The sequence below is a fragment of the Oryx dammah genome, unplaced genomic scaffold (assembly GCF_014754425.2).
Source record: "Oryx dammah isolate SB20612 unplaced genomic scaffold, SCBI_Odam_1.1 HiC_scaffold_22, whole genome shotgun sequence".
Classification (NCBI taxonomy): Eukaryota; Metazoa; Chordata; class Mammalia; order Artiodactyla; family Bovidae; genus Oryx; species Oryx dammah.
This window is the reverse complement of record NW_024070206.1, coordinates 32,213,023-32,225,562: the sequence shown is the minus strand read 5'-3', so window position 1 is coordinate 32,225,562 and position 12,540 is coordinate 32,213,023. Positions and strand designations below refer to the sequence as shown.

General features: G+C 40.5%; 1 non-coding gene across 1 annotated transcript; it reads left to right on the top strand.

Moving 5' to 3' along the window:
- Positions 1-217: 217 nt before the first annotated feature.
- TRNAW-CCA lies at positions 218-289 on the top strand. Its single transcript has one exon. It is a non-coding gene; the product is annotated as a tRNA-Trp (tRNA).
- Positions 290-12,540: the final 12,251 nt, after the last annotated feature.

The window sequence follows — 12,540 nt, the reverse complement described above, 5'->3', positions numbered from 1 at the left end:
ATTTCCTCTGTTAGTGAACATGTACACATACACTCTTAGATGTACTTATTTTCCACTATGTTTCTCCTTGAACATCATATGTGTAGACCTTATATGAATAATTATGATGCAATGTATGCTTTTCTCCAGATCACCACAACCTTGAATATGTCAAATATCAATTTTAAATATATGTAAAGTGTTTTTTAATTACAGACTTTAATGCATTCTACGGGCTTCCCTGGTGGCTCAGAGGTTAAAGAGTCTGCCTCCAATGCAGAAGACCCAGGTTCAATCCCTGGGTAGGGAAGGTCCCCTGGAGAAGGAAAAGGCTACCCACTCCAGTATTCTTGCCTGGAGAATCCCATGGACAGAGGAGCCTGGTGGGCTATGGTCCATAGGGTCATAATATAGCTTTGTGAGTTGTGTTATTTTTGTAAGTTAGATACTCTGACTCTTTTGTTCACTATGATGGCTACTCCATATCTTCTAAAGGATTCCAGCCCACAGTAGTAGATATAATGGTCATTTGAGTGAAATTCACCCATTCCAGTCCATTTTAGTTTGCTGATTCCTAGAATGTCGACATTCACTCTTGCCATCTCCTCTTTGACCACTTTCAATTAGCCTTGATTCACTGACCTAACGTTCCAGGTTCCTATGCAGTCTTGCTCTTTATAGCATCGGACCTTACTTCCATCACCAGTCACATCCACAACTGAGTGTTGTTTTTTCTTTGGCTCCATTAATTCTTTCTGGGGTTATTTCTCCACTGATCTCCAGTAGCATACTGGGCACCTATGGACCTGGGGAGTTCATCTTTCAGTGTCCTATATTTTTGTCTATTCATACTGTTCATGGGGTTCTCAAGGCAAGAATATTGATGTGGTTTGCCATTCCCTTCTCCAGTGGACCACATTCTGTAAGACCTCTCCACCATGACCCATCCGTCTTGGGTTGCCCCACGGGCATGGCTTAGTTTTATTCAGTCAGACAAAGCTGTGGTCCGTGTGATCAGATTGGCTAGTTTTCTGTGATTGTGGTTTCAGTGTGTCTGCCCTATGATGCCCTCTCTCAGCACCTACCATCTTGGGTTTCTCTTACCATGGATGTGGGGTGTCTCTTCATGGCTGCTCCAGCAAAGCTCGGCTGCTACTCCTTACCTTGGACATGTCATCTGCATATCTGAGGTTATTGATATTTCTCCCGGCAATCTTGATTCCAGTTTGTGCTTCTTTCAGCCCAGTGTTTCTTATTATGTACTCTGCATAGAAGTTAAATAAGCAGGGTGACAATATACAGCCTTGATGTACTCCTTTTCCTATTTGGAACCAGTCTGTTGTTCCATGTCCAGTTCTAACTGTTGCTTCCTGACCTGCATATAGGTTTCTCAAGAGGCAGGTCAGGTGGTCTGGTATTCCCATCTCTTGAAGAACCTTCCACAGTTTATTGTGATCCACACAGTCAAAAGCTTTGGCATAGTCAATAAGCAAAAATAGATGTTTCTCTGGAACTCTCTTGCTTTTTCCATGATCCAGTGGATGTTGGCAATTTGATCTCTGCTTCCTCTGCCTTTTCGAAAACCAGCTTGAACATCTGGAAGTTCACGGTTCATGTATTGCTGAAGCCTGGCTTGGAGAATTTTGAGCATTACTTTCCTAGCGTGTGAGATGAGTGCAACTGTGCAGTAGTTTGAACATTCTTTGGCATTTCTTTTCTTTGGGATTGGAATGAAAACTGACCTTTTCCAGTCCTGTGGCCACTGCTGAGTTTTCCAAATTTGCTGGCATATTGAGTGCCTCACTTTCACAGCATCATCTTTCAGGATTTCAAATAGCTCAACTGGAATTCCAGCACCTCCACTAGCTTTGTTCGTAGTGATGCTTCCCAAGGCCCACTTAACTTCACATTCCAGGATGTCTGGTTCTAGGTGAGTGATCACACCATCGTGATTACCTGGGTCATGAAGATCTTTTTTTGTACAGTTCTTCTGTATATTCTTGCCACCTCTTCTTAATATCTTCTGCTTCTATTAGGTCCATGCCATTTCTGTCCTTTACTGTGCCCTTTTTTGCATGAAATGTTCCCTTGGTATCTCTAATTTTCTTGAAGAGATCTCTAGTGTTTCCCATTCTGTTATTTTCCTCTATTTCTTTGCATTGATCACTGAGGAAGGCTTTCTTATCTCTCCTTGCTATTCTTTGGAACTCTGCATTCAGATGCTTCTATCTTTCCTTTTCTCCTTTGCTTTTCTCTTCTCTTCTTTTCACAGCTATTTGTAAGTCCTCTCCAGACAGCCATTTGGCTTTTTTGCATTTCTTTTCCTTGTGGTTGGTCTTGATCCCTGTCTCCTGTACAATGTCACAAACCTCCATCCATAGTTCATCAGGCACTCTGTCTATCAGATCTAGTCCCTTAAATCTATTTCTCACTTCCACTGTATAATCATAAGGGATTTGATTTAGGTCATACCTGAATGGTCTGTTGGTTTCCCCTACTTTCTTCAATTTAAGTATGACTTTGGCAATAAGGAGTTCATGATCTGAGCCACAGTCAGCTCCCGGTCTTGTTTTTGCTGACTGTATAGGGCTTCTCCATCTCTGGCTGCAAAGAATATAATCAATCTGATTTTGGTGTTGGCCATCTGCTGATGTCTATGTGTAGAGTCTTCTCTTCTGTTGTTGAAAGAGCGTGTTTGCTATGACCAGTACGTTTTCTTGGCAAAACACTATTAGCCTTTGCCATGCTTCATTCCGTATTCCAGGGCCAAATTTGCCTGTTACCCCAGATGTTTCTTGACTTCCTACTTTTGCATTCCAGTCCACTATAATGAAAAGGACATCTTTTTTAGGTGTTAGTTCTAAAAGATCTTGTAGGTCTTCATAGAATCGTTCAACTTCAGCTTCTTCAGCATTACTGGCTGGGGCATAGACTTGGATAACTGTGATATTGAATGGTTTGCCTTGGAGACGAACTGAGATCATTCTGTCGTTTTTGAGATTGCATCCAAGTACTGCATTTTGGACTCTTTTGTTGACCATGATGGCTACTCCATTTCTTCTGAGCGATTCCTGCCCACAGTAGTAGATATAATGGTCATCTGAGTTAAATTCACCCATTCCAATCCATTCTAGTTCGCTGATTCCTAGAATGTCAATGTTCACTCTTGCCATCTCCTGTTTGACCGCTTCCAATTTGCCTTGATTCACGGACCTGACATTCCAGGTCCCTAAGCAATATTTCTCTTTACAGCTTTGGACCTTGCTTCTATCACCAGTGACATCCACAACTGAGTATTAATTTTGCTTTGGCTCCATCCCTTCATTCTTTCTGGAGTTATTTCTCCACTGATCTCCAGTAACATATTGGGGACCTACTGACCTGGGGAGTTCCTCTTTCAGTATCCTATCACTTTGCCTTTTCATTCTGTTCATGGGGTTCTCAAGGCAAGAATACTTAAGGGAGGCGGCCGAGAGGAGCAACCCACATCCAAGGCATGGTGGCTGCTTGGGCACAAGAGGGCCGAGACGAGCTACTCCATGTTCAAGGTCAGGAGGGGTGGCCAGTGAGGAGATACCCTTCGTCCAAGCTAAGGAGCAGCGGTTGCACTTTGCTGGAGCAGCCGTGAAGTGTTACCCCACATCCAAGGTAAGAGAAACCCAAGTAAGATGGTAGGTGTTGTGAGAGGGCATCATAGGGCAGACACACTGAAACCATAACCACAGAAAACTAGTCAATCTAATCACATGGACAACAGCCTTGTCTAACTCAATGAAACTAAGCTATGCCAGTGGGGCCACCCAAGACGAGCAGGTCATGGTGGAGAGGTCTGACAGAATGTGGTCCACTGGAGAAAGGAATGGCAAACCACATCAGTATTCTTGCCTTGAGAACCCCATGAACAGTATGAAATGCTTTAGCTTTGCTGAAATGGATCTGAAAGGTCATAGGCAGTAAGATGATCCACCATGGCAGCAGCACAAATAATAGTTCATGTGTGCAAAGCAGCCTCTTGCTGTGCAAGATTATAGCATGCAATCAAGACACACTTTAGTTGAATCTTTAACAACAACAAAAATCTCAAAGTGGTCTAGGCTAGAGATTTAATAGCCCAGTTGGAGTTATGCAAACTTGACTATCACCACTCAGAGGAAAATGGATTTCCTATCTCTCTAATTATTCTACTGGATAGCTCAGAGTGGGCTCTGTGATTCATGAAATATTTAACACCACTGAGGTAGTTGACCAGTGTCTCCCAAATATTCTTGTCTACCTAGGACTTCAGAATATGACCTTGAATGAAAGTAGGGTCTTTTCAGATGTGGTTAAGTTATGGCTAGAAATGAACTCCTTTTGAATTATAGTGGCCCCGTAATCCAATGAAATTTCTTTGGCAGAAAGGAACACATACAAAAAAGAAGGTCATAAAAAAAAGAAGAAGAAGGTCATTTGAAGCCAAAAATAGGCATACATTGAGGGAATGCACAAGCCAAGGAATGCCTGGTGCCAGGAGAAGTTGGATAAGGTTAATAACAGACTCTTCCCTTGAACCCCAAAAGGGAGTGCAGAACTATGGATGCCTTCACCTGGTTTTCACCTCTAGAACTGTGAGAGAATAAATCTCCATTGTTTTAAGACATCCTTTTAGTGATAATTTGTTAAGAGAAATGCTAGTTAACTAATACAACCTTGTAAGAAAAATTGGAAATCTATTTGGATTCATTTTCATCACTGGGCATATATCTTTAATTTTTCAATATTTTTATTATCCGGCAGGTGTCTTTTCATATTGAACATCCAGATGTCATACTGTGTAAGCAGTTTGAACATTGTTTCCATCACTATTTTACCAAAAGACTATTTTAAATTACCTTGAATTTCCTTCAACAAATTGCTTTCATTTATAATTGGCCAAAATGACCCAACTTAGTTTTAAGGTAGAATAATCAGGATAAGTGGATGAATCAGTGTTTCAGAATGAGTAGAGTACTCCCTATGAGAAAGGTCATTTTTTTTTGTACTTTTCATTCCTAGACTGGGTTGAAAGATTTTATTTATTTAACATAAAACATATGAACATAAACATGTTGTTATTTTCTGAATGTCTTTCTCTTCACATTTTGCTGTTTTTTGGTAACTTGCTGATGTGTGCTTATGCTTAGTTGTTCAGTCTTTTCCGACTCTTTGTGACTGTCAGGCTTCTCTGTCCCTGGAATTTCCCAGGCAAGAATACTGGAGTGGATTGCCATTTCCTTCTCCAGGGGATCTTCCCAACCCAGGGATGAACTAGTGTCTCCAGTGTCTCCTACATTGCAGGCAGATTCTTTACATGCTGAGCCATCAAGGAAGCCCAACATGTTGATGGATGCTATCTATTGGATCCTTTAAATTATCATGTTATACTTGTCTGATTAAATCTAGATTCAGCAGTTTTGCTACTTTTTTTTCAAGGATGTTTTTACTATCATTTTTCAGAATAAGGAAGATCCCCTGAAGGAGGGAATGAAAACACACTCCAGTATTTTTGCTGCAAAATTCCCATAGACAGAAGAGCCTGTGGGCTACAGTCCATAGGGTACCAAAGAGTCAGACATGACTGAAGCAATTAAACATACACAAACAAGTAAGAATAGAAAAGCTCTCAATATGAGAAAACTATACAAGTACTTAAGTGGCATGAAAATTTTTGAAAACGGAAGATCATTGTAACCAACTCAGGTTTTACATGGAGAAACTGAGGCCCGTGAAGATTGACCTTTATTGTTCTAAATACTCTTAGTAGAAAAATGCACAAAAATTTTAAAATCTACTCATGGGGGTCCACAGACAGGCCTTGAAACTCAAGGTTTAGTTCTTAAAATCCTACAAAGGACCTAGAAAATTGTATCCTTTCATCTGATATCTCTAGCTCTAGGAGTAAAAAATTAAAACTAAATAGCCCAGAAGAGTTTCTCCTGAACCAAAGTTGAAAGTCAGTTTGGTTGCCAATAAAGAGATTAAATCACTCTGGTAGTTTCTGGTAATAAATAGTTGAAAGACAGTTGGTTATACAAAGATTTTTAAAGCAGAAACATGGAGGAGGAGGATTTCAAGCAATGTTTCTTTTGTCTAGGTGAGATGGAATGGTCATGGTTTATGGGTCTGCTGTGATCAGTCATTTAGAATGAATTATTCTGACTTAATCACTTCTCTGATTGCTGATTGTTGTTACTGTTTGCACTGCAGTTTCTTTACTCCAACAAGTAAGATGTCATTTCCTTCTTTATTTGCGCTGGCATGGACATTTTGGAGTGGAATGTCATCCTGGCATGTAGTCACTGCTGCCTAACAGAGATGTCTGGCATTTATAAAGCCTTTCTCATATTCAGGGTTACATATCCAAATTGTGCACCATCTGGGTTAATACAAATAAAGTTGTAATAAATCATTCATTCCAATGTGAAATTTTATATAAGTTCATATGAATTCTTTTTTTTTTTTTTACTTGCCACACGGATGTTCCCCAACAGATCTATGGCCCTATAAATCTAAGGAAGTTTATTTGCTAATAATCCCATGATTATAGCTTCGTTTGTTAGTTGCTTTATGCCTCATGTAAAAATGTCACTTTTTTATTGTTGGCAAGAGAGCCTTGATTCAAAACCGTTTAATACGGTTGCCTTTTGTGCAGATGGGTTTCATCCATCTACTGAGCTTCATCAGGTCTAAACTCCAGGGCAATAGCATTTTGACAGTATGCCTACTGATAAAAAGCTTAATGTTTTAGGTGTATTTACCTTTATGCGTGTGATATGTACATATTCCTGCTTCCTTCTTCTTAAAATAGGTTGAAAAACTTGAAAGGAAAGGATTTATTTTTAACTTCCTCAAGTGCTTTTCAAGAGAAAGCCAATAGCAACACTTCCTATACAAAGGGAGTAAACAAGAAAAGACAGTGGAGGCTTGGAGAAAAGCAGTAGCAAGTCACTTCCAACTCTGCTGAATTGGGAAGGAATTAACATGAGCCTTCTGCTTTCCCTTTCTCGTTTAACCACATTGAGTTCACCAAAAGTCCCTCCTCATACCATTCAGGATTCCTGAATCCTGAGTTTGAAAAGATTAGAAGTAAATTATACTGAAAGACAAAAAGAACAATGGCACCTTAACACGGGATTCTTCCTGGATGTTTTCCCTATTTTTACCATGCTTGGAAAAATTGCTTGTTAAATACCAGTCTTCCCTACTGGACTATAAACTTTTGGGTTTTGCAACAGGGTATGTGGAATACATGAAACAAAAACAACCATTTAACTGAAGTTAAAAAGGATGAATTCATTATTAAAGGAAATAGGAATCTCAGGAAACACAATTGCAAGCTGTTCCTTATAGCAATCTCAAAGTTCTCATTCATGTACACACTTTCTTCTCTTCCCACCCATACAATGTCTCATCCTTGTTTCATAGTGCAGTGTCTGTGTCTTGACTTACAAATATCATTACACTCATATATAGATGTCAAAGGTCAGAAGACAACTGTTGAAATTAGAACCTAAATGTTTTTTAATTTCAGCTCTTTGTTCCTATTTGGACTCTGTGGTGTTCTTCAAACTGTGATGGGCAATGCTTTAGGAATTGCTAATAGCCAAGAGTTAACTCTTGTTAAGTTAACTGCAAAGAAATAGATGAAAATAACAAAATAGAAAAGACTAGAGATCTTTTCAAGAAAGTTAAAGCTACCAAGGAAACATTTCATGGAATAATGGGCACAATAAAGGACAGAAATGGTATGGACCCAACAGAAGCAGAAGATATTAAGAATGGGTGACAAGAATACAAAGAAGATCTATACAAAAAAGGCCTTTATGACCCAGATGATTAAAATGGTGTGATCACTCACCTAGAGCCAGACATCCTGGAATGTGAAGTCAAGTGGGCCTTAGGGAAGCATCACTATAAACAAAGCTAGTGGCGGTGATGGAATTCCAGTTAAGCTATTTCAAATCCTGAAAGATCATGCTGTGAAAGTGCTGCACTCAATATGCCAGCAAATTTGGAAAACTCAGCAGTGGCCACAGGACTGGAAAAGGTCAGTTTTCATTCCAATTCCAAAGAAAGGCAGTGCAAAAGAATGTTCAAACTACTGCACAATTGCACTCATCTCACACACTAGCAAAGTAATAATCAAAATTCTCCAAGCCAGGCTTCAATAGTATGTGAACCAAGAACTTCCAGATGTTCAATCTGGATTTAGAAAAGGCACAGGAACCAGAGATAAAATTGCCAACATATTTTGGATCATTGAAAAACCAAGAGAATGCCAGAAAAATGTCTACTTCTACTTTATTGACTATGTCAAAGCCTTTAACTGTGTGGATCACAACAAACTGTTGGAAATTCATCAAGAGATGGGAATACCAGACCACCTTACCTGCCTCCTGAGAAATATTTATGCAAGCCAAGAAGGAACAGTTAGAATCAGACATAGAACAACAAACTGGTTCCAAATTGGGAAAGGAGTACATCAAGGCTGTATACTGTTACCCTGCTTATTTAACTTATATGCAGAGTGCATCATGTGAAATGCCAGGCTGGGTGAAGCACAAGCTGAAATCAAGATTGCTAGGAGAAATATCAATAATCTCAGATATGCAGATGACACCACCCTTATGGCAGATAGTGAAGAGGAACTAAAGAACATCTTGATGAAAGTGAAAGAGGAGGGTGAAAAAGCTGCCTTAAAACTTAACATTCAAAAAATAAGATCATGGCATCTAGTCCCATCACTTCATGGCAAATAGATGGGGAAACAATGGAAACAGTGACAGACTTTGTTTTCTTGGGCTCCAAAGTCACTGCAGATGGTGACTGTAGCCATGAAATTAAAAGAAGTTTGCTCCTTGGAAAAAAAGCTATGACCAAACTAGACAGCATATTAAAAAAACAGAGACAATACTTTACCGACAAAGGTCCATCTTCAAAGCTAGGGTTTTTCCAGTAGTCATGTATGGATGTGAGAGTTGGACCATAAAGAAAGCTGAACACTGAAGAATTGATGCTTTTGAACTGTCGTGTTGGAGAAGACTCTTGAGAGTCCCTTGGACTGCAAGGAGATCCAACCCGTCAATCCTAAAGGAAATCATATCTGAATATTCATTGGATGGACTGATGCTGAAGGTGAAACTTCAGTACTGTGGCCACCTGATGTAAAGAACTGACTCATTGGAAAAGAACCTGATGCTGGGAAAGATTGAAGGCAGGAGGAGAAGGGTAAGACAGGGAATGAGATGGTTGGATGGCACCACTGACTCGATAGACATGAGTTTGAGCAAGCTCCAGGGGTTGATGATGGACATGGAAGCCTGGCATGCTGCAGTTCACAAAGAGTCAGACACTACTACATGACTGAACTGAACTGAAGAGTTAACTGTGGCAAATGAAAGAACAGTATATGTGAATGCTGATAATCTTGGTTGGAATTTCAGTTCTGCTGTGTACTCTTCAGCTGGTCAAGGGGTAAATTTCTTAACCTCAACAAGTTTTAGTTTTCTCCTCTGTGAAATAATGGTAAATAGAACCTACCTTTTATATCTAGAATGTTAGCATCATTGAAATATATATATATAGTGTGTGTATATATATATATATATATATATATAATATATAGAGTATATATACATCAAAAGAGAGAGAGAGTGTGTGTGTGTGTGTGTGTGTGTGTGTAGGACTTCCCAGGTGGTACTAGTGGTAGAGAACACACCTGCCAATGCAGGAGACTCAGGAGATACACCTTCAATCCCAGGATCAGATCACCTGGAAGAGGGCATAGCAACTTACTCCAGTATTTTTGTCTGGAGAATCCTATGGACAGAGGAGCCTGGCGGGCCACAGTCCATAGGGTCACAAAGAGTCAGACAAACTGAAACGACTTAGCATGCACACACACATGTATATTTAGTCAGTACAGTTCATTTCAGTTGCTCAGTCATGTCTGACTCTTTGCATCCCCACCGACTGCAGCACACCAGGCTTCCCTGTCCATAACCAGCTTCTGAGCCTGCTCAAATGCATGTCCGTCGAGTCAGTGATGCTACCCAACCACCTCATCCTCTGCTGTCCCCTTCTCTTGTCTTCAATCTTTCCCAGCATCAGGGTCTTTTCCAGTGAGTCAGTTCTTTGCATCAGGTGGCCAAAGCATTGGAGCTCCAGCTTCAGCATCAGTCCATCTAATGAATATTCAGATATGATTTCCTTTAGGATGGACTGGTTGGATCTCCTTGCAGTCCAAGGGACTCTCAAGAATCTTCTCCAATACCAATGTTCAAAAGCATCAATTCTTCAGTGCTCAGCTTTCTTTATGGTCCAACTCTCACATCCATACATGACTACTGGAAAAACCACAGCTCTGAAGACTGACCTTTGTTGGCAAAGTAATGTCTCTGCTTTTTAATATGCTGTGTAATTTGATTATAGCTTTTCTTCCAAGGAGCAAGCATCTTTTAATTTCATGGCGACAGCCAACATCTGCAGTGATTTGGAGCCCAAGAAAACAAATCTGTCACTGTTTCCATTGTTTCCCCATCTATTTGCCATAAAGTGATGGGACTAGATGCCATGATCTTAATTTTTTAAATGTTGAGTTTTAAGTCAACTTTTTCACTCTCCTCTTTCACTTTCATCAAGAGGCTTCTCAGTTCCTCTTCACTTTCTGCCACAACGGTGGTGTCATCTGCATATCTGAGGTTACTGATATTTCTCCCAGCAGTTTTAATTTCAGCTTGTGCTTCATCTAGTCCAGCATTTTGCATGATGTACTCTGCTGCTGCTACTGCTGCTGCTGCTGCTGCTGCTGCTGCTGCTGCTGCTAAGGCACTTCAGTCGTGTCCGACTCCATAGAGGGCAGCCCACCAGGCTCCCCTGTCCCTGGGATTCTCCACGCAAGAACACTGGAATGGGTTGCCATTTCCTTCTCCATGATGTACTCTGCATATAACTTAAATAAGCAGGGAGACAATATACAGCCTTGACATACTCCTTTCCCAATTTGGAACCATTCTCTTGTTCCATGTCTGGTTTTAACTGTTGCTTTTTGACCTGCATACAGATTTCTCAGGAGGCAGGTAAGGGGTCTGGTATTCTCATCTCTTCAAGAATTTTCCACATTTTGGTGTGATGCATGCAGTCAAAGCCTTTGGCATAGTCAATAAAGCAGAAGTCAGTGTTTTTCTGGCATTCTCTTGCTTTTTTGATGATTCAATGGATGTTGGCAATTTTATCTCTGGTTCCTGTGCCTTTTCTAAATTCAGCTTGAACATCTGGAAGTTCTCAGTTCATATACTGTTGAAGCCTTGCCTGAAGAATTTTAAGAATTACTTTGCTAGCATGCGAGATTAATGAAATTGTGCAGTAGTGTGAACATTCTGTGGCATTGCCTTTCTTTGGGATTGGAATGAAAACTGACCTTTTCCAGTCCTGTGGCCACTGCTGAGTTTTGCAAATTTGCTAGCAAATTGAGTGAAGCACTTTAACATCAACTCTTAGGACCTGAAATAGCTCAGCAGGAATTCCATCACCTCCACTAGCTTTGTTGTAGTGATCTTGCTAAGGCACACTTGACTTTGGACTCCAGGATGTCTGGCTCTACCTGAGTGATTAAGATTTTTTAATCTCTTAAAAGTGGGTCATTAAGATCTTTTTTATATAGCTCTTCCATATAATCTTGCCACGTTTTCTTAATATCTTCTGCTTCTGTAGGTTCATACCACTTTTATCCTTTATTATGCCCATCGTGCATGAAATGTTCCCTTCAGTTCAGTTCAGTTCAGTCGCTCAGTCGTGTCCGACTTTTTGTGACCCCATGATCACAGCACGCCAGGCCTCCCTGTCCATCACCAACTCCCGGAGTTCACTCAGATTCACGTCCATCGAGTCAGTGATGCCATCCAGCCATCTCATTCTCTGTCGTCCCCTTCTCCTCCTGCCCACAATCCCTCCCAGCATCAAAGTCTTTTCCAATGAGTCAACTCTTCACATGAGGTGGCAAAAGTACTGGAGTTTCAGCTTTAGCATCATTCCTTCCAAAGAAATCAGCTGATCTCCTTCAGAATGGACTGGTTGGATCTCCTTGCAGTCCAAGGGACTCTCAAGAGTCTTCTCCACACCACAGTTCAAAGCATCAATTCTTCAACGCTCAAGTTTCTTCACAGTCCAACTCTCACATCCATACATGACTACTGGAAAAACCATAGCCTTGACTAGATGGACCTTAGTTGGCAAAGTAATGTCTCTGCTTCTGAATATGCTGTCTAGTTTGGTCATAACTTTCCTTCCAAGGAGTAAGCGTCTTTTAATTTCATGGCTGCAGTCACCATCTACAGTGATTTTGGAGCTCCAAAAAATAAAGTCTGACACTGTTTCCACTGTTTCCCCATCTATTTCCATTGAAGTGATGGGACCAGATGCCATGATCTTAGTTTTCTGAGTGTTGAGCTTTAAGCCAACTTTTTCACTCTCCTCTTTCACTTTCATCAAGAGGCTTTTTAGTTCCTCTTCACTTTCTGCCATAAGGGTGGTGTCATCTACATA